The sequence below is a fragment of the Podarcis bocagei genome, assembly GCF_964188305.1.
Source record: "Podarcis bocagei genome assembly, chromosome: 13".
NCBI lineage: Eukaryota > Metazoa > Chordata > Lepidosauria > Squamata > Lacertidae > Podarcis > Podarcis bocagei.
Window position 1 is genome coordinate 23284200 of NC_138138.1, and position 23350 is coordinate 23307549.

The window sequence follows — 23350 nt, forward strand, 5'->3', positions numbered from 1 at the left end:
CGCCAACAATTGAGACATAACGGTGTTCAAATCCTGCTGACTCCACTTTGACTCTGCTCTGGATCTTGTCGCTTAGTATGACAAACCCAACTAGGCCTGCTCTCCACACCCAAGCCTATGCATGCTCCTTAATGGTCTCTGCACTGTGTGCTTTGCGCAGCTCAGTGGAAGAACACAGGCTTCTTCCACATTCGTCTCAGGCATATACAGGTAGGAATGGGCGACAATCCCGTCTGAAACCCTGCAAAGCCACTGCAGTGTAGATGGTAACAATATTGAGTTAAATGGTCTGCTTCCAATTTTCATGTGTTTCACTCTACCAAAGCGCCAAAAACGCCATTCACAAGGGAACGTGGAACGCTGCCTTATACTGAATGAGACGATTGTAGCTTCTCTAACAATGACTATCAACAGCTCTCCAGGGTCTCAATTAGGGGGTCTTTCTCAGCACCGCTGGAATACACCTGAGAAGGCCCTTTTCCTCCCAGCCAGGCATAGCACGTCACGTCTCCAAATACTTATTACACACACAGGTTGATACAGGGCTGAGAGCCAGTGCAGTGAGGTGAACTGAGTCTCAGCCTAGGGCCTGGGTTCAAATCCCCACTCAGCCGTGAAGCTCTCTAGGTGACCTTAGGCCAATCACTGCCTAACGGACAGGGTTTTGAGGATTTAATGAGGAGCAGGGGGAACCAAATGTATGCCGTTTTGGAGAAAAAAAGTGGGATGTAAATGCAATCAGTAAATGAATAAAATAAGGGCAGAGGTGGTTCCTCCTTTGTTAAATTCCTGTGTATATCAGGGCACTGGATCCGGGCCAGGTGACAGCCCTAACCTGGTCTTCCCATTGCCTTTTTGCCTTGCACATCAGACCATTGGATTGGGTTCTGAGGTTGAACAGAGCAGTAGTCTTCATTCTCCCCAAACAGCAGGGAATTGTAAGTGAAATCACAGTACCACCTCCCACCCCACCACGACAGAGCCTGGTTTGGGAAAGGTTAATAAGTCATCCATAAATGACTCCCCAGCTACAGGCCATATGATGCATTTTATTGTACTTAAATATTTTTCTTTCAGGGGCCGCCTTGCGTGCAGCTTGCCGCGTGGAGCCTAAGTTTGTTGTTTTTGCAGCAAGATTTGGCCTTGCTCCTTTATTTATAGCATGGGCGGACGAGGATGGGGTGGGGGAATGGGAGGACATAGCATTTGTTTCACATTAGGACCAAAGCGAGCACTTGCGGCCTAGCAGATGAGGAAACTTCCTTCTGCATGACTACATGGCCAATGTATGTAAATACACCAGAAAGGGGGGGGGGACGTGGGTCAACAGGCGCCAGAGAACTGTTTTGATTTGAAAATCACAGGGAACTGAAACACATCCATTAAAAAGACGGAGGGAGGAAAGGATGTAAAATTCTGCATCTGCTTTTCTAACATCTGGAGACAAAATCAGGTGCTAGGACAAAAACCTTCTGGAAGGCACGTTCCCTCAGCCCAGGTGTGCAAAAACGATGGCGAAGCAATATGCTCTGAATCAGTGTTTTTCAAATAGCAGCCCAGGATGTGGGCTCATTTTCAGGTGGGCTTCAGTATATTATGGCCTGCCAGTTTATCCTGCCTTGCCTGTCCCAAGCTTCTAGCTGTGCTGTAGCCTTTGGGCCCGACCAAGGTTTGCACCAACAACTTCTTAAATGCTGAGTAAAGACGGCTGGAAGACAGCAATTGCAGGCTGGGGTGATGGGAAAGGGCCAGAGGAGGTGTTGAAGGAAATCGCAAAGTGATTGAAGTTAGATATTAGAAATATATTTATTATTGATAGTAAACAAACAGGGAATAGAAAGGAATGGGTAAGAAAGAAAAGGTATTCTAGGAAAAGTAACTGAATGCAAAAGGACAGGAGAGGAAAGATGAAATAAACTAGTAGGGCTTTTTGCGGTGTAGGGGGGATAGAGTACAATTTGCGTGTGACGAGAGTGGGAGAAGAAATCACAGAAGACAGGTAAAATATTTTTAAGAGACGTGGGGATGGGAAGGGAAATAATATAAAATGAAAAGGCTTTTCCACTTAAAGCAAATCAGCTTAAAATGGAGAGGCTGAGTCACAACACCTCAAGAGCAAATGCCTGTTTGAAGAAACTTGAGGAAAGCAGAGCTGTGGAACTCCTTGCCACAAGGGAAATTGTCCTGGCAAAAGAACAAAGCAATTTCCAAGGATTGATTAGATATCAGTAGAAAGAGAAGTCGGTAAAAGCCATCTACCTCCATCTAACACTATTTTGTGACTGACAGGCCCCAGCAAATTCCAGTCCTCTCAAGTGGATTCTGAGGGCAGAAAGTTAGAGAATCGCTGTTCTTTTTTTTTTTATAATGATTTTTTATTGCGTTTCTTTTCATAGGTTAACAGATTTGTTTACATGGCAACATACAAGAAACATTTTTTATGTATATATATATGAAGAAAAATGAAAAAAGAAAAAATATTAAGAAACTTTCCTTAACGTCCTTCAACAGTTCACTTTTGGACCTCCTCACATCCTCTCAGCATTGCATTCATTGTTCTAGCCAGTTCAGCAATTTGTTATCTTGTTTCCCATCTTATTATACCTTTAAATATATTATGTTACCAATTTCAAAAATTTATAATTTAGTTTAAACACTCTTAATAAACATAATATTTTGTTTCAAATATGTCTCGTTTTTTTCCCTTCAATGCTTACTTTATCATTTGCTTAAAATAAATTGCAGAAGCATAACATTTCTTAATCGTGCGCTATCTTAACATTCAAACAACTTATAATGTTTTTGCAAATAGTCCTTAAATTTTTTCCAGTCCTCCTCCATTGTTTCTTCGCTCAGATCTCGGATTCTGCCAGTCATTTCTGCCAACTCCATGTAGTCCATCAACTGCGTCTGCCAGTCCTCCAGTGTGGGTAAATCTGGTGTTTTCCAGAACTTAGCGATGAGAATCCTAGCTGCTGTGGTTGCATACATAAACAAGGTTCTGTCCTTCTTTGGCACCTTCCGGTCCACCATGCCCAGGAGAAAGGCCTCTGGTTTCTTAGAAAAGGTATATCTAAATACCTTTTTCAGCTCATTATGTATCATTTCCCAAAAGGCCTTTACTTTCGGGCAGGTCCACCAGAGGTGAAAGAATGTCCCTTCTGCCTCCTTACATTTCCAACACTTATTATCAGAGAGATGGTATATTTTAGCCAACTTGACTGGGGTCATGTACCACCGGTATACCATTTTCATAATGTTCTCTTTCAAGGCACTGCATGCCGTGAATTTCATACCGGTGTTCCATAACCTTTCCCAGTCCTCAGACATAATGTTGTGTCCTACATCCTGTGCCCATTTTATCATAGCAGATTTAACTGTCTCATCCTGTGTGTTCCATTTAAGCAGCAAGTCATACATCCTCGAAAGTACCTTAGTCTTTGGTTCTAGTAACTCCGTCTCCAGTTTCGATTTCTCCAACTGGAAACCCACTTTTTTGTCCATTTTGAATACCTCTTGAATTTGAGCATAATGTAACCAATCTCGCACCTTACCTTTTAATTTGTCCTGGCTTTGGAGCTTCCAATTGTCTCCAACTCTTTCAATCAGTTCCCAATATTTTGGCCAATAGGCCTCCATATTGGGCTTTTTTTTAGAAATCTTGGCTTCCACAGGTGATAACCACCTCGGGGTCTTGTTTTCTAATAAATCCTTGTACTTCATCCAGACGGCAAAAATTGATTTTCTGACAATATGGTTTTTGAACAATTTATGAACCTTCGCCTTGTCATACCACAAGTATGCATGCCAACCATACACATTATCAAACCCCTCCAGATCTAGGACATCGGTGTTTTCCAACAGGAACCAATCCTTCAACCAGCAGAAGGCTGCAGCTTCATAGTACAACCTTAAGTCCGGCAGGGCAAACCCCCCTCTTTCTTTTGAGTCGGTTAGTATTTTAAATTTTATTCGGGGCTTTTTGCCCTGCCAGACAAACTTAGAAATATCCTTCTGCCATTTTCCAAAACATTCCATTCTGTCCACGACCTGAAGGGTTTGAAATAAGAATAGCATTTTTGGCAAAACACACATCTTTATAGCTGCGATTCGGCCTGACAAGGTAAGTTTCAATCTTGACCATATATCCAAGTCTTTTTTAATTTCCAACCAACATTTTTCATAGTTATCTTTGAAAAGATTTAAATTTTTAGTGGACAAGGATACTCCCAGGTATTTCACTTTTTTAACCACACTTAACTCTGTCTCTTTCTGATACCCCTCTATCTCTGTAGGTGTCAGATTTTTAACCAAAACCTTAGTTTTTTGTTTGTTTAACTTAAATCCCGCCACCCGACCAAACTCCAAGATAAGTTCCAAAACTCTTTTTGTGCTAGATTCTGGCTCCTGTAATGTCAAGACTAAGTCATCTGCGAAAGCTTTCAGTTTGTATTGTTTCGCTCCGACCACAATACCCTGCACCAACTGGTCCTCCCTAATCATATTCAGCAATACCTCCAGAACAGAAATAAATAGCAGAGGTGATAGAGGGCACCCCTGTCGTGTCCCTTTTTCAATTTGAAGTTCCTCCGATACCACATTGTTCACTATCAGTTTAGCTTTTTGTTCTGAATAAATTGCTTCTAATCCATTTTCAAACCCCCGTCCCACTCCCATCCCTTTCAAGTTCTTCTTCATAAACATCCAAGAAATGTTGTCAAATGCTTTCTCCGCATCAATAAAGATTAAAGCAGCCCTTGTGTTTCTAATTCGCAACAGCTCCAATATATCAATAATGTTCCTGGTATTGTCCGACATGTGTCTACCAGGGAGAAAGCCTGCTTGGTCCTTATGAATTACTTCATTTAATACATTTTTAAGTCTACTTGCTAAAATGTCTGCAAAAATTTTGTAATCCACATTCAGGAGTGAGATGGGACGGTAGTTCTTGAGCTGAGTCTTTTCCCTTTCTGACTTGGGAATCAATGTGATAAATGCTTCTTTCCACGTTTCCGGTGCCTTCCTCCCCTCCATGATCTGGTTACAAACCTCCAACAACGGTTGTATCAAGAAATCCTTCAAAGTTTTATAATATTTGGAGGTGAGTCCGTCCGGGCCTGGAGATTTGCCCAGCTGCATGTTTTGGATGGCACCTTCAATTTCCTGTTGAGTTATTTTGCTGTTAAGAATTGATCTTTTATCTTGACTTATTTTAGGTAGTCCATTTGTTTCCAAAAATTGGTCCATTTCCGATTCTTTCTGAGGCCCCTGTGCGTAGAGCTCTTTGAAATATCTGTGGAAGCACTTTCTTATTTCTTCTGGTTTCTGAACTATTTTTCCTTGAATCTCCAAATTTGTAACCGTATTTAATTTTTGTCTTTTTTTCAACTGCCAAGCCAGCAACTTTCCACATTTATTTGCTGATTCAAACGATCTCTGCTTCATTTGTTTGATTTTCCACTCAATCTCTTGATTGATCAGTTTCGAATATTGTGCTTGATGGAATTTGATCTCTCTTAGCACCTCTTTTGACTTCGGTTTGATTCTCAGCTTTTTCTCTCCTTCACTTATTTTCTCTAAAATTCTTTCTTTTTTTCCATTCCAATATTTTCTTTTTATCGAATTCTGTTGAATCAGAAACCCTCTCATTACAGCTTTACTTGCATCCCAGATTGTTCTTTTCTCCACCGTAGTGTTCAGATTTATTTCAAAGTAGTCCTTTAGTGTTTTTTGGGCCTTCTTCACAATCTCTTGGTCTCTTAACAAGGTGTCATTCATTCTCCATCTGAAGGATCCAGTTGGAAAAAGTCTCAATTCCATTTTTAAGGCATTATGGTCGGAGCAGGTTTTTGGGCAGATTTCCACTTTTCTCGTTTTCGGAGCCAGCCCTCTAGATATCCAAATTTGGTCGATTCGTGTCCATGACAAGTGGGCCTCAGAAAAGAAGGTTCCTTCTTTACCCAAGGGGTTCCTTGTCCTCCAAATGTCAATCAAATCCATATTGTCTGTCATTTCAAAGAAAGTTTTAGGGAGTCTGCCGTCTGTTGTTAAGTTTTGATTTTGGGATTTGTCCATATTTGTGGACACCACCCCATTCATATCTCCCATCACAATAATATTAGCATAGTCCAAATAGTCCATCATTGTCTCATGCAGCTTCTTGTAGAATTCTGATTTTCCATCATTTGGCGCGTAAACTCCTAGTATCAAAATCTTTTCCCCTTGTGTTTGGATTTCAATTGCGAGAATTCTTCCATGATCATCTTTAAATAAAAATTTTGGCGACAATTTTTTTTTTAATGCTTCAAAAGTTTAATTTAGTTGTAGAAGAGCATATAACTCAGAGAATCGCTGTTCTGAGTTATATGCTCTTCTACAACTAAATTAAACTTTTGAAGCATTAAAAAAAAGAGGCGAATTTGATTACAGCTTCTTTCAAGAGGAATTGTGCATCATGCTAGAAAGCAGAGTTGTATACAGAGTTGCTTTCTACGTTAATTTTAGACAATGGACTTAATGGCCTTACAGGGCAGAGGCTCTTTTAATGTGTACTGTTTCGTTGCTTAGAAAACATGTCAGCCTGGCCTGTTCTTTCTGCTTGGTGGGGCCCTGGGCTTCTGCACCGACAGCACCACTGCTAAGAAGGAAGAAAACAGGATGGGAAGGATGTATTAGGATTAAGAGAGGGCGAAAAAACAAAGTTGGGGTAAACAGCATCAGAAAAGGCAGGAAAGGAATGAGCTGGTGCAACTGTGGTTTGTGAAGCCATGGTGGTGCAAACCGTATTTACAACAGCTTGCTGGGGTCCAATCACGATCCTCCCCCATTGCCCTTGGTGTGCAATGGCATCCTGAGTGACAGACAAGGTTCCCCCGATTCAGCTGTATGAAATTTATCCTATGGAAAGCAAAGGTCCTTAGCACCCTCTCCTGGCCTGCTGCTTCTTCCACCACCCTCTCCCTCTTTAGAAACACAAATTTGTCCCTGGGATCAGGAAGCCGATTTGTGGTCCTGCATCGCCATCTACTGGCAAACATTGGTCATGTCGTTTCACATTTGATCCACACAAACTCCCAACGGTTTCAGAAGTTCCTTCTCAGCTGGGTTCAGGATGTGTTAAGTCCCTGGATTTGGGTTTTCACTGCCAAGTGTTTTATCTTTCCTGTTCTGAACTGGGATGCTGTTATGCTTCTGTCTTAGGAGGTTGTGTGTTGCACACGTGTTAATGGAGCATGTCAATAGCAGAGTGTATCTGAGCACGTGCAGAGTGCATTTCCCTCACCTCCAAGAAACCTTAGCTGGCTTCTGCATATCTGGGATGAAGGGCTTAGTGCTCCCATGTCAGGGATAATGGCATCCAAGCAGGTTTTGGCCTTCTCTTTCAGGGAATTAACCAAAGGGTTTTAAACACCAAGATAGGTACCAGACACCTGTCACTGCTGCTTACAATATGATCATGCATGGTGCTATATGAGGAAGGAAAACACTGCGTAAACTGTTGAGCAGTGAGATGGGATTCCCTGTCTTTGGTACTGCCCTTAGAAAAAACGTATTGGTCAGGCTTTCTATGCCCTGTCCTGTTTTCTTCCACATAATTGGTAGCGGGATGATTCCCTAGAAGACCAGAAAGCTGAAATTTATAGTTCAATACTCAGAGGCTCTTAATCTCAGGGTTGTGGGTTTGAGCCCTATATTCCTGTATTGCAGGGGGTTGGATTAGATAACCCACGTGGTCCTTTCCAACTCTACAATTCTATTATTACCAGATACGAAATGCAGATGTTATCAGCCACTTTGTAAAGGCTTTTCTTTTTTGCCATGAAGAGCTGGATACAGCTCCCTAAATAAAAAAATCTTAAAAAATCATAATAGCAGCGAGCAGCAGGCAGCAAGCTCACTTTCCACAGACTGCAGCTGTGAGGGCTCCCCCTCATCACTAGGGGAACCAAATGCAAATGAGGACAGGGCTCCCTCACCTTGAAGAGGGGATTCCATTAGGGTTAGCTCACCAGGCCAGGAACAATGCTGGAAGCTTGTCAAATTTGCAGCAGTAATCTGTAGCTTGCTTCTAAGAAAACGTCAGAGAAAACACTTGGGCTCTGATCCAGCCAAGGTAGCAGGAGTACAGAACAGGCCCAGCTAAGGACTGGCATAAGAAATCTAAAAGGCCCCTCTTCTTCCTTGGGTACAGTTACCAATTACCAAGATGTCCTCTGGTAGAAGCCTCACAGAAATGAAGAGAAGTCTTTTGCACAGCTTCCATCTATTTCAACCGGGCTTCCTGAAGGAATTGTGCCTTGTGGATCAGATCTCTTTGCCTCCATGGGCAGAGAGCATCCAAGCTGCAAGCCTCATCTTGGCTCATAACTGTGCTGGCCTCTTGTGCAGCAACACTTTAGGATGGGCTGAAACTCAGTGGCAGAGCATGCAGAAAGGCCCAGGTATAACCCCCAACATATCCAGGTAGGGCTAGGAATGTCCCTTGCCTGAAACCCCCAAGAGCTGCTGCCAGGTCAGTGCAGGCAATATTCAGCTAGATATCGGTCTGACACAGAGAGGCAGCTTCCTAACACTTCCCACTCCTTGGATCAGCAGCGATGGGTATGCAGATGTCTGCTGCTGGCACAAGATGGGCAACATCCACCAGCGTACTGACACATACGTAAATGCACCACTTTGGCATGTGCACCAAGTCTTGGCAGTAGGCACACTGAGAGATGCAAATAGGCCCAATGTTATCCCGGTGAATTTCATGACTGAGTGGGGATTTGAACCCTGGTTTTCTTAGTCCAACATTCTTACCACTGCACCACACTGACTTCCATCAGATATCTAGGGAGACAGCCAGCACCCATGGACATAGCTAGGATTTTTGTTAGTGGGGACAGGCTTTTGTTGGGGGGGGGGTCAGAACTGCAGATTTGTATTGATTTTGATTGATTTAGGGGGGCAGCTGCCCCCTGCCCACCCTGGCTATGCCCATGCTAGCACCCTAAGACACTTACAGAACAGAAACCCAGCTGTGTCCCCCTCAGCCTCTTTCTCAGTTGTGGCTTTCCTTTAATATACAAACCTAGTTTACACTTCCCTCTGGCTGTGGGTGGGATAAGGATGAGTCAACCGCCACTTAGCCTTCTTGGACCATCTTAGCTCCTGTGGAGGCACATCACCTGAACATTACTGGTTAACAAACCATGCTTAAACCAAAAACCACGAAGCCTAAGAAGTTTCCCTAGGTATTGCCTCAGGACAACCCACACTCAGACCCCTTGCAACAGAAATCTGATAGAAACTCCTCACAACAGTCTGCCTTTATTCCATGGAATTCAAGGCAATGTTTATGGTTCTCCAGGCAGTCTCTCATCCAGCCACATTGACCAGACTCAGAGCCATAGCTGTCAATGTTTCCCTTTTTTAAAAAGGGAAATTCCCTTATTCCGAATAGGATTTTCCCTTTAAAAAGGGGGGGGAGTTGACAGCTATGCTCAGAGCAGCTTAGCTTCGTTGTGCATGTTATAATTCACTTTTGAATATCTGAATCTACTGTAAAAGAAAAGCTGTTCTGCTTTAAAATAATACAGTAATTTTTAAAACCTCAGAATATTTCCCCTGCAGGTCACTTGCACTTGCTTCTTATTATTCAGCTAGTGCAGAACAGCATGTCACAACACTCAAAACTAGTTCCTGATGCTGGAAAAATGAACCTTTGTGCAGACACGTTGCTAGGGCATCTCATAGAGGACAATCTCCAGGTGGAGGCAGGTGGCCAAGGCTAAGTGCAAATGTCAGTTCATTATTTATCCTTTGCTTGTTACATTTCATGCACAGGACCTTGCACCTCTGCTTTGAATAAGCATCAACTTCAGCCTTGAGGTCGTTTGACACTCACCATTTCCCCTGTGGCTAGCAGATAACATCCTGGCATAGAGCTTTTGAAATGGCAATCCTACACACTCGCTTACCTGGGAGTAAGTCCTTGCCCCACTGAACTTAATGGGCCTTACTTTTCACTAACAATGTACACTGAGAATTCCTCTAATTTTGCTCATTAGTAGCAATGTTCATGGGGGGGAAAGAATGCAGAATGTTAGGTGCATGAGTACTATTGATGCTTTGATAGTGAGTGTGAAACAATGGCTAAAAAAGGTTGTGGGGTAAACTATGTGAGTGAAGCTGGATTTGAGCTAGGGCCTCTTTCAGCTCCAGGATTAGGCCTTAGAATGTGCAAAGTAGTCATCATGAGTGCAGTTAAGCATGTGCAGAGTGCATTCTCAGCATCATTCAGTAGCAGCCACAAACAGCTACCACTCATATCTAGGACTAAAGATACCTGGGTGCTGCCACACAATACATCCTATGATTGTGCATCATTAGGCTACACACACACACACACACACACACACACTCCCACTAGTGCTGGATTTACGTATAAGCTAAACAAGCTATAGCTTAGGGCCTCACTCTCTTGGGGGCCCCCCCAAAAAATTAAAAAATAAATAAATCTGGATGTACATTTCCAAAATATATGATAAAAAACAAATAAAATAAAACCTACATACAGCAACAGTGTTTTGTGTTGTGTAAGCTCCTATGATGTAAGTAATGGGCCCTGTCTGCTAGCCTGCTCCCTAAAATATCACTGGTTTGCTCATGTCTATAGGGTGCCTATATACAGAAATATATATAGTCTCTCTCTCTCTCTCTCTCTCTCTCTCTCTCTCTCTCTCTCTCTCTCTCTCTCTCTCTCTCTCTTATAAAATGTTGTTGACAAAGGACAGCTGGACATATAAAGGGACCCCATTACCTTCAGTAGCTTAGGGCGTCATCAAACCTAAATCCAGCCCTGACTCCCACTCTCTTCTTTTAGACATTAAGCACTGGGAAGGGGATCCTCATGCTGTAGAGCAGGCATAGGCAAACTCAGCCTTCCAGATGTTTTGGGACTATAATTGCCATCATACCTCATCACTGGTCCTGCTAGCTAGGGATCATGGAAGTTGTAGGCCAGAAACATCTGGAGGGCCGAGTTTGCTTATGCCTGCTGTAGAGAGAACCAGATTGGTTATCCGAGTCCTGGGTCTTTTGTGCTGACCCTTCCCTTTTCAACAATTCAAACCCCCTGTTTACAGGGCAGTTGGCATATTGCAAAGCACACTATACCACATATTGGGCCCAGAAAATACTGTTGGCACTCCATGGATCAGAATATACCCTGAGAAGAGTCAGAGTTTGCTCCCCACCCCCCAAAACCACCCTCTGCCTAAATTCGTATCTGTACATGTAAATTAGCACATGCAAATGTTATGACTCAAGTCTTTTAAGTGTTTAGCAACACCTTAAGAACCTCTGACAGCCGATATGTACCTGCAATAAAAATGACCCTTGCCACTAGTAGAAAAACAGGGTGGTAGTCAACACTAGTTAATGGGCACAACTAACATAAGCTCATTAATTTAAGTGGGTCACCCACAGCCCCAGATTGCCTGCCCACTGCAAGGCCACCTCAATTTATTACAAATCTGAGATAAAAGAAATACAGTCGTACTTTGGAAGTCGAACAGAATCCATTCCGGAAATCTGTTTGACTTCCAAAACATTCGGAAACCAAGGCACGGCTTCTGATTGGCTGCAGGAAGCTCCATCGGACGTTTGGCTTCAAAAAATAGTTCGCAAACTGGAACAGTCACTTCTGGGTTTGTGGCGTTTGGCAGCCAAAACGTTTGAGAACTAAGCTGTTCGAAAACCAAGGTATGACTGTACCTTCTCAATAAGATTATTTGTGGTATCTGTATGTCTTTGTTCATGTATTTCCCCCCTCAATATTTTTTTTTTTAAAAAATACTCTCCCACTTCACAAATTTAGGACTCCATAGTGTGTTTCAGTCATGAGTCTCAAAAGAGCATGTGGTAGTTAATTCTGGACTTTGCAGCAGATAGTGTATAATATGCAGTGAAAAACTCACAAAAATATATTTCAGTTCTGGACAAACTCTTTCGGAAACTCATGCCCACATAAGAGGCCAGAAGAATAAAGCATCTTTCCATCAACCCAACATTCCTACCTTCATCAAATAAACAGCTTTAATTACTCCCCCAGCCAGATGCCAACCTTAGTACTGAAACAGCGACCCACAGTGGCTGATTTTGGCAATTACAAGTTACTGCTGTCAAACATATTTAACTGTGTGAATGTAAAAAAAAAGTGAGATTGTTGAGACTGTCAGAATTCAGTGGAAAAATAATTGCTAGACAATTACTAGAAGAGGCATTTACAGGATTCACTGAGGAATGCTGACAAGCTTCCATTTCTGACATTTATACTGTGATTTACAAAAACTACTGGTTCCTTACTACAACTTCAATCCAGTTTTAAAAAATCTGTACAATAGGCATGCACCCCACTCAAAATGCACAGCACCCTCACTAATTAAATCATCACATCACAACTACCAAATATTGGATGACAGATTGATTAATCTTTTTTTTTTTAAAAAAAAAAAAGAATGATCAATCAGTGCCATGTTTCTCCATTTCTGGAGTTCTTGGTACAACCTACAATCTATATAGCACCTATTAGAGCATCATTTGCATTTCTGCTACATCCTGCCATGTTAAGGCTACCTAAAAGCTGTCTGTATGGCTTCAGTATCAGCCAACTTACACACACACAATTTACAATCTAACCTAATTATGATTTCTGGATAACTTGAACACTTGCACACTATTTTGTGACATCTTGGATGGCCTAGTAAAGGTATTGCCTTATTGTTCATTTTGAAACTAAATAGTTAAACTTTCTTCCTCACCCGGAAGATAAGGAAAAGCACCACACATTTATTTCCTCTGCAACCTCTTTTGTAGTAAGATAGAACTGAGCTGTGTTGGGGGAGGGGCTCCTTCACTCTCTGTCTCTCTGTTGAACCTTGTATCCGAAAACTTGGAATTATATTTGAAATCCACACCCCACCTAAATTTAATCAGCTGAAATCCCCTAGAACCATATTTTCCAAACTTCAAGTCAAACACCTGGCTTCTGAGTATATTAAACTGTTTAATTTTATCAGTGGAGATATTTTAAATTTTGCTTTTATCCTTTAGAAGGCTGTTTTGAATTTTGAGGCAGAAAATCCTGCATTTTTAATCAACATTAAAAAATAAACAAATCCCTAAATATTAGGCTGTAGCAATTGGGGGGGGATCTCACAACTGATTTCCCTATGAGACTCAACAGCACTCCCTCCAATTAAAATTTGTTCCTATTAAAATTTGAATTGCAGATCGTATATAGTTTAGTTCTCTTTAAAACACATAACATTTGAGAAAATAGACATATTTTTATATGTATATACTGCCCTTTTATCAAAAGATTCTCAAGACAAATCATCATCATCACAGCATAAAAATAAATAACAGCTAGGCACATATCTGACAAAATTTAAAATTCAGATTTTGAAGTCTTCTGATTTCCCAGTACCTACTTGCAGGCATGAAATCTCAGAATCTGAATGAGAAAGTGTATATGTTTCTTTGTGGTTTTTTAAGCAAACCAATAAATAAAATCTAACATAAATTTTGTCCATTTTAGCAGTTCCAGGAACAAGAGAATCAAATAACGGAGAATTAATTTTCATCAGCCTCTGTTTTTATAGTTTCTATCCAGAACACAAGCCTATGCCATTGGCTGACAGTCAACAGGGCACCTTCTCACGGATTGGTCCTTAGTATTGACAGTGATGGATGGCCTTCTCAAGGATTGGCTAGCATCACAGCTGGGCTACTCCTGCTGAAGGAGGACTTTATGATTAATTAAGCAGTTCAGTCCCTTGAGGAAACCAAGAGCCTCATCAGTGGGTTCCCCTTCCTCCCTCTCCCCAGTTTCAAATGCTTCTTCACAAGACGAGGAAATATAAATGGTATTATATCAGTGGACTGAGTTCTCCAAAGAATACGGGGGGGGGGGCGCCCTCTTGCCCCCTTCTGTTTCCTATATCTGTGCAAAGCAAATTAGCCTTCACCAGTTCTCATCCCCAGTGATCTCTTCCTATGGATTTCCCCCTATCGCTCAAAATCTCTTTTGTTTCCCAGTCATTGTTAAAATGCACACTCCAATCCTGAAAACCCAGAAAACTTCTGCAGAAACAGGTTTCTGCAGTCAGATCTGCTATTCTAGGTCTGCGCAAAGCAAGGGATAAGGTATTTCCCGCAGTCCACATGAAAGTGAAGGTTAGTTTAACACTGTAAGAAGTACTGATAACGGGGCCTGCTCAGAGCTTTTAACCCTAATTACCGAGACGTAGACATCAGTTGCATTGCGTGAAGGACTTTGAGCACTTCAACATCTATATAAAAGATGGTGATCGTGATGATTGCTGATTAAGACAAGGTTTGTTCGTTTTTAGCGCATCAATGAAATCTTGAAAGGTGCTACTTGTGCTGTGTACATTCACTCCCCTTCTGCCTCCAGTAAAGAGGTTTGGCAGGTTTTTGTATTTCAAAAACCTAAACCTGATTGATCAAAGGGAACAGTAAGTGAAATGTGTCTCAAACCACTTTCAACTTCCTTTAAAACTATTGTCTAACTTCAGCTTAAGATAATTCCTTTAACTTCCAATGGTGTGAGAAAGACATTTCTTCGTTCCCATTGTCACCTCTGATCAAACAGGTTCAGCACATTTTTGAAACAATAGGAAAACCTCAGCAGATGGAAAAGTGAGGTGAGAGTTGCTAGCTTTTTTGGGTCTGCAGGCTCGACACCTCCCCACAACATGCAAAGCAACCTATTATAGTGCTTACAATAGAATGCTTCTTACAGACCTAATTACAGCAGAGCAAGGGGACTCAGAAGTCATATGTGCCAAATCGGCAACCTACACAACGCAAACGACTTCCACTTGCATCAAAAGAGCTGTGCTCTGCTTTCAGCTGGATTCTGCATATAGGGTTGCCCCATTCCCCCCCCCCGACCCCCAGCTGTGTTCCTAGCCTTTCCCTTAACAGTAGACTGTCATACAGAAATTACACAAGGGAAGTTTTGACTGGCATGGGAGGTAAGAGGTGGGAAATAGGTCTGCCTGCTAAAGTTTAGGAGGAGGGCCGGGCCAGGGACAAATTGACAGCCACATCTACAGCCGTTTAATAGCACCATCTTCTTCCATTTAAATCCACATATTCCAGAGCTGAGTCCTGGTTTATATTCCAAGTTTAGTGTTTCCCCAATGGGTGGGCTGGGGGATAAAATGCAGCCGCAACTCCAGGAGTTTGATGGTTTTCACCAGGAGACAGCTGCTTTTGGACTGAGCTTCCCTACCCCCAAAACACACACAATGAAAAGGAGCTTCTCTCCCAATATTCTCTTTGGAACTTTAGTATCTGCAAAGGGGGTGGGGGATTTGGATTCAGATCATGAAGGAGCAAAGGGTTAATTCCACTACATTTCCAGTGTGGGACGGGGCTCTTTGTGACTGCTATTTACTTTAAACGAAAAAGGCGGGGAAGCACGTTGCACAATTATGACACATCTAGTTGGACATCTGCTGGAAAGTTCTCCTGTGCAATTCTGATAGAAATGAATGGGACCTGTGAAAGAGCCTAGTAACAGGCCCTGGCAGCCAAGGATGGTGATTGTGGGGGATTTGATTCTGTGTCCAGTTTAATGATAAGTTATCCAATTCACACTTCTTGAACCAATACACGGACCAAAACACAATTCTCCTTTGAAACTCAGACTTCTGCAGATGTTGCAATGGGGTTCTCCAGCCAAATAATGTGTACAAAATCCACATTTTAGAAGACAGTGAGCTTACAAACACATATACTCCTGAAAGCAGCATACAATTATGCATTATATTAGGGATAACTGCTTGCAAAACTCTGTGCATTGGCCCAAACTGCATACAAACATGTTTACATTAGGAGAAATTCACACTAAAATGCTGATGAATTTTTCACAAGGATTTTTCTAAAAGTGCAGATTGCTGAGACAATGTAGAGAACTGAAGATTTGCACAATGAGAAACGGAGATAACCCAAACTGACAGATGTGCCCATACCTACTGCCAGCTTTGTCAAAACAAAAGGCGGAGAAAAAGCGATTTTTAAGAACAACATTTTTTTAAAAAATGTAATCATACTGCAGCAGGACGATTAATAATAATGGGTCTTATTATAAACACATATTGCTGGGTATCTTGCAGTAGGATGAACTGGCCAGTGGGTGGTGGTAGATTTGGTCTTGCGCGTGTGCTTTTAACAGCAACTTGATCTCCAGAAACCAGCCAGTGAACATTTTCAATGAACGGAGATAAACAGTGTCATGCAATGGCAGTTGCTGAAGAGACCAGAGAAGGGGCTGCCTAAAATAAGTTGGCAACTGTGTTGTACAGTGATACCAAATATATATAGATATTCCCAACATGATTGTAGGGGTGTGTGGTTGTGGCTGTTGTTTTTAAAAATTACCATCTCTTTGTTAAAATCTGGGGCAAGTTAAGAATGGTGGAGGATCTCAGCAGCTGCCACTGTTGAAATGCTAAGTTCTGATTGCTCAGGCAAACTGTTCCTTTTCTGCAATGACTCAGCTTAGACGCTGTTATGCAAAGAAACCCCCACCAATTGTGTGTCAATGATAGGCAGTGGCGTAGCGTGGGGGGTGCCAGGGGTGCCGACCGCACCGGGCGCAACATCTGGGGGGGCGCGAGTCCAGAGGGAAGGGACAAGTTCCTTCCTCCGCCGGGCTCCCCGCCGCCGCCGCCAGCCTTGCGCCCTAGCGCGCGCGCCCCCCGCCGTCGCTGTGGCTGCGCTCCGCTCACTGCTCGCAGGAGGAGCAGCCGCTGCAGCAGCGCCGACGCCACCACCGACGCCTGGCCCGGCACGGGCAGCCTCCGCACCCTGCCGCCGCCGCCATCCCCTCGGCCCAGCCACAGGCGGCGGCTGCTTCTGCCTCCATCCTCCTCCGGGCAAGCAGCGTTGTTTGCGCGGCAGCGCCAGCGGCAACTCGCAGGTTAGGGGTTGGGGGGGCGCAAATTACTTGCCTTGCCCCGGGTTAGGGGGCGCAAATTACTTGCATTGCCCCGGGTGCTGACAACTCACGCTACGCCGCTGATGATAGGGGAACCTATCTGATGCTGTCATCTAATCTTGGTTCTCCCATAGTTCTTCTGTCTCTTTTCAAACTGCATAATTTATCAATTTTAATATAATAATGTTTTAAAAATGTACCAGTAGTAGTCTTTCCCAGACATTTCCAGAACTGCAACAGCAAAATTAGCATCTGGGGTGGGTGGGGGTTTAAAAATCAGCCAAATCTCTGGGTTTTTGCAAACAGAACCAGGAGGTGTGTGGCCCCCAAAAGCTCCACAACTTTTTTTGTCCGGATTTTTACTTCTTTAAATATGGCAACTCTAAACAGTAGCACAATCTCTGCAAGTGTAGTTTGCCTTAGCACTAGTCTTCAGCCTATTTGTTGAGGTTGATTTGCTCAGTGATGCATTAGGTGGGTGAGGACACTCACAGCTATTTCAGGACATGTCCACTGTCACCTTTTGGGTTGGCACCATTTTATCGGCATGGTTTTGTTTTTAGAGTGCCTTGCAGCAACCCAGCCTTGACCACACAAACAACATGGGAAGGCTGTTGGCTTCATACCCTGAAGGGTCTTCTGAAAATGGCTGGTCAAACACAATAGAAACATGATTCTGGACAAGATACACCCTTTGTCAGATCCAGCAGGGCTTTTCTTGTTTTCAAGTTTGTAGATAGAAATGAAATATGCTACACTTTCTGCCTGTTCGCTCACATGAGATTCCCAATGCATATGCTATTAAGTCCATTACAGTGGTACCTCGGGTTACATACGCTTCAGGTTACATACACGCTTCAGGTTACAGACTCTGCTAACCCAGAAATAGTGCTTCAGGTTAAGAACTTTGCTTCAGGATGAGAACTGAAATCGTGCTCCGGCGGCGCAGCAGCAGCAGGAGGCCCTATTAGCTAAAGTGGTGCTTCAGGTTAAGAACAGTTTCAGGTTAAGTACGGACCTCCGGAACGAATTAAGTACTTAACCCGAGGTACCACTGTACTTACTGGAGGTGTTGTGCTGTTTTGGGACTCACAGTCTTGACTGGCTACTGATTTGGATGCCAGGTGCCGTCAGATGCTCTCTGAACAGAAAAGTGGTATACAGCAAATAAATAGTAAATTTGCAGAACTAGGCCAGTAGTGTAACTTGGGGTGGGGGGAGAGACTTAACCTGGGTAGAAAATGGTAATCAAGAATAATGTAAGATACAGGAAGAACTTTCTGGTGGTAAGAGCTGTTTGATGGTGGAAGAAGCTACCTCAGAAGGTGCTGGACTCTCCTTCATTGGAAGTTTAAAAACAAAGGTTAAATGACCATCTGTCAGAGATTCTTTAGCTGTGACTCCTGCACTGTAGGAGATTGTACTAGATAACCCTTAGGATCCAATTCTGATTCTACAGACAATTTTAAAATCTTTTTCATCTGTAAGGATTCAACCTTTTTTTAAAAAACAAACAGTTATCAGTTTGCTCAGGGGTTTATTAAGAACAGCAGCAAGTTGGGTGGATTGACTTGCTTCAGGTTTTCACTGCCTTGGTTCCCATGACCTAATATAGTAGAGAACATTCAGCTACTGAATTATGATGGTTAGGAGAGGAGAAAAATGGAAGGCTTGTGAGTTTGGCCAACTGTTGCTGCTTGGACAGTACAGGCGTCCCCGCACGAGACTAGAATGCCTGTACATGCAAAAGCTGTACAAATATTAAAAAACAATAAATGGTAACTTGTAGAACTTTGAGGCATGCTAGGTCAACTCGTCTTGCAGCAACCATTTTTTCTGCACCACTGTATATTTCTAGGGCTGTACTGGGTCTTGTACCCCTCTAGAAACTAGAGTGGAAAAATGTGCTTAATTAACAGAGTATGGGGAAAAGCTTCTGTCATTGCTATCTGGAAGTTCCTTATGTGGGATGCACAAAGGCCTTCTCTAAGCAGGGACTTCAAATGAGGCATCTGTCAGCAATGCTTAAGAGACTTCCCATATAAAAAGCATGCAAAGAACAAAGCCAGTAGAGGAGCAGGGGCCAGAAACCCGAGGGCAATCTCTGCATTGCTGAACCTTTCTGCTGCCAGCACTGTAACCCAATATGTGCGTCTCATCCTTGCATCTTATCCTGTTGTGCCCTGAGAGCAAGTCCTTCACTCTTTCCTCGACCTCTGTCTGACAAGCTGACAAAGACAGAGCTACAGTCAATGGACTCTGGAAAGGCTGTACAAAAGGCCCATCAGGTCCGTGGGAGACCAAAGGGGGCCTTGGTGCGGCTACTCCTTCTGTCATGGATGGGGACATCATGTTGACAGGCCCCTTAAAACATAATATAGCAGCTTCCTGTGCCCGGCGTGGCTTCATTCTATATGCCACCTTGGGGTAACAGAATGTGTTCTCAGAGAAGGGTATCTTAGGACCTGAGAATAACAATGAAGGGAAAGCCTCTTACTGTATTCAGGAATCTGATTAATTTCATACCCTCGAACATTTCTCCAATGAAAATAGGCACATCCTATTCCATTATTCTTATTCTTATTAGTGCTATTTTTCGAGAAAAAGAGGTGTCAGAACTTACCATGAATGCCTCCCTTGTTCTCTTATAATGGCAATGGCACCCACCTGAGAGATGCTGGAACGGAGTTCTAGTGAGTTCCAGCTGAAAAAAGCCATTATTATTATTATTATTATTATTATTATTATTATTATTATTATTACTCATACCCCACCCACCTGACTGGGTTACCCCAGCCACTCTGGGCAACTTCCAACATATATAAAAACATAAGAAAGCATTAAACATTAAACAACTTCCCTATAAAGGGCTGCCTTCAGATGTCTTCTAAAAGTTGTTTAGTTACTTGTCTCCTTGGCTCAAGGGTTGCATAACTCCATACCCTCCAGCATTTCTCCAATGAAAATAGGTACGTCCTAAAGAAAGGCGGGACATTAAGGGATCAAATCAGAAACTGGGACAGCTTCTGTAAATCCGGGACTATCCCTGGAAAATAGGGATACATGGAGGGTCTGTAATTTCCAGCAGCAGTTAATAAGCAACACCAGGATGGAAGGATGTTTCTTCCAAGTTGTCTAGAACTCAGGCATCGCTTGTAGTAATTCTGCAGTGTTTTTCTCCATTTATCTGAGGCAGGCCGTATCAGAGGTCCAGAGCGGACTAGGCCACTTTAGAGCCCGTAGCCATGATAAAAAAGAAAATATGGCTACATACAAAAACAAAACAAGGCACCAGAAAAAGAGCCAGCTGTTTGTTTACATAAGCAGCTGATCTGTGAGGATGCGTTCATCATGGTCTAATCTTGTGTCTTCAGAATGAATATATTTTTATGAACATTAATGAACATTTTGGACACTTTAATATGATAAAATCTCTATCAGTCCCGTCCCCCCAAAAAGAGAATTATGGCCCTCCAGTCCTGCCCCCCCCCAAGTGGCCCTGAGTTGAGGGCCAAATTACATTTATGCTGAACCTCCATGGTAGGGGATGGCCATGTACCCTATTTAACACAGCACAGTCCTCTATTTCAAGGGATATCAGAGAACTCTTCCCCATTTCCATGAGTCCTCCGGTTGAAGGTCTATCTGATCTAAGAACTAGGAATGGAGAGCAAGGGCCTCAAAGTTGCCAATCAACAGAGTATAATTATAGCAATTATTTCTAAATTTGCATCAATACATGTGAATTGTATATGTGAATAAGTGCTGCTTTTGCCCTATTTCTTTTAGGGAGGGGAGGGGAGTGTTGATGCATTAAGTGGCCACCCCTAAAGGCCATACCAACAGTAAACTGAGCACTGGACATTCTATGAAGTATTGATTTTAAAGCTAGGAAACAAAACCTCTGTGTAAAGAGGTAGTTTACCTTTGTATACCAGATGCTAAGGGCAAACAACATGAACAGACCATCATTTTTCTACCATGGCTATGAGCAACCAGAGGCACCCAGCTATCTTGTGTTGGAAACAGAAGGCAGAACTAGAGATCCTGACAAACCTAGCAGAACAATTTTCATGTACTTTGATTCTGTTGCATCAAAACTGGACGAAACGAGAAGTTAAAGCGGAGCTAAATGCATGGGCTTTATCTTCTACAGTTTGCTTCCTGCCCCTTTCCCCTGCAAATGGAAACTCAAGAGAGGCCCTTAGCAATGTCTCCTAATGAATGCTTGCTCTACGTATATGCATTCTGATCATGGGGGCATGAGGGAGGCAGAGATGTTGGTGTGCGGCTCTCCGGAGGGGATGAACAGGGGGGATTTGATTATAGCCCAGACCGTATGGCGAGGGCTGCTGAGATGGAGATAATCACTGAGCCAGCGAGACGAGGCACAACGCTGACAACAGGCGGTCTCAGTAGTCGCTATGGCAACCGAGGCCTACTGGGCCACTCCAGCCTCAGCCTGGCTCTGTTTCTGCAGCCTAACATCTGCTTTCTCAAGGGCTGCTGGGAGTTGGCGGGGGTGGCAGCGAGGGGAAAAACGGGCAAGCATTTCACTTTCGGAAAGGGGGGGGGGAGAGGAAATCCAGAGGAGAAACAAATTAGGACAAGCATCCAATAAAAGGAAGGGAAATGTATTTATTAACACTAGGGAGAGGTTGTTCCACCAGCTGCTTTGATTGATGGGCCGGACTCCATGTTGTCAGATTCCCCCTCCCCCCACTTTTTGTTTTTTGTCTGGTGGGGGGTTGGGGTTGGGGGGGGAGAGAGGAAAGAGAAAGCGTAGCAAAGCACTGGGTCTGTTTATGCAAGCAGAACGCTTCTTCCCACCCCACCCCTCCACATTTCCTCGAGCTGCCACACTTGATTGATAGTTTAGACAACAATTGGACGGCGCAAGAGACCGGTTGCCTTATCCAGAGCATCTTCAGCCAGCCCTCAACGCACTCAGACAGGAGAGAGTAAAAGAAATTATTATGGAGCACGGCGGCTGAGCAGGGAGGAGAAGCAATTAAAGAACAATTATTGTGCAGTGGTGCCGTGTCTACCTGCTGCTTACCTGAGCAGCTTTGATGGGAAGGGAGGGAGTTGTGGGGAAAACACACTTGCTGTCCCAGGAAGAGTCAGTCTCTGGTCTTTGCTTGTGAGAGATCAGGGTCAAGGTGACAGAGTGGGGGAAACTACACCACCACCCCTCTTGATATATAGAGTAATTTGGAATATGTTGTCCCATCCCTCCCACCCCACAGCCATTAAAGGTATTTAACAAACAATGCTTCCACACAGATGTACTGGATAACTAAGAATATCATCTTTCTTTTTTTAAAAAATAAAGTTTCTAGCCCTCAGTGCCGTGTAGATATGTAATTTCAGCAAGGCTCAAATGTATTCCTCCCCCCCCCCCCCCGGCACAGGGAAAAGCAACTTCAGCATGAGCAGACATGGGGAGAAGGAGTGGTGAAAACAGGTGCTTAACTCTTTTCTACCCACCATGTATTTTCTCCAAATTGACTCCCTGCCACTTCCCCTCTGCAGGATTCCAAAATGCATATTTTGAGAGGCCTTGTGTGAAATCTGTACAGGGGACGGCTGGTCTGAAATCTCTGGGAAAAAAGGATTGATGGTTACTGGAGTCTAATTAAGGGCAAGAGTTCAGGCTCTGAATTTATATTCATAGTCACAGCATAACCCCGGAAGTTGAGGAAGAATAATCATGATAAGGGTGGGCCCTGTTCTCATAGTGGTCAGCCACATGCCAAGGGAAAGCCTGCAAGCAGGACATAAGCACAATAGTATTCTCCTCAAATACTGTTGGTAAATGTATGCAGCTATCAAGACTAGCAGCCGTTGATTCTTATCTACCCCTCCCCTTTAAAGCCATCCAAGTTTATGTCCAATACTACTTCCTGTGGCATAATTTAACTATGTGCTATACCAGGGATGGGGGCATTTTTGGTCAAGTGGGCCAGATCTTTATCTCCTTCATCAGATGATTGACAGGACAGTGGTTCCACTCATCTGTAAAAGTTGGCCTGCATGGAGGGGGGAGGGGGGGGAGAGGGAGAGGGAGAGGGAGAGGGAAAGGGAGAGAGAGGGGGGGGAGAGAGAGAGAGAGAGCAAGCAGGATTGAACTCCTCACGCATCAGCTGATGTCTGGGGAGTTCAGTCCTGATTTCCTCAGAGTTTGGGTGCACAAGAGAGCTCCCTGCAGGGAACTTTGCACACCCAAACCAAGGAGGATTGAACTCCCCACAAGTTAAATCCTGCTTTTTGCCGCACTTCTATTGGCCCCACACATGATGTTACAGATGATGTTGGATGTGAGGCAGGTAG

The 23350-nt window shown here is 43.4% G+C and overlaps 1 long non-coding RNA gene across 1 annotated transcript; it reads right to left on the bottom strand.

Annotated features, from left to right (window-relative positions):
* Positions 1 to 2239: 2239 nt before the first annotated feature.
* LOC308571447 lies at positions 2240 to 23041 on the bottom strand. The gene is made up of 5 exons (XR_014001442.1): positions 22953 to 23041; positions 22508 to 22620; positions 19641 to 19721; positions 18082 to 18156; positions 2240 to 2322 (listed from the first exon to the last, which is right to left on the bottom strand). It is a non-coding gene; the product is annotated as an uncharacterized lncRNA (long non-coding RNA).
* Positions 23042 to 23350: the final 309 nt, after the last annotated feature.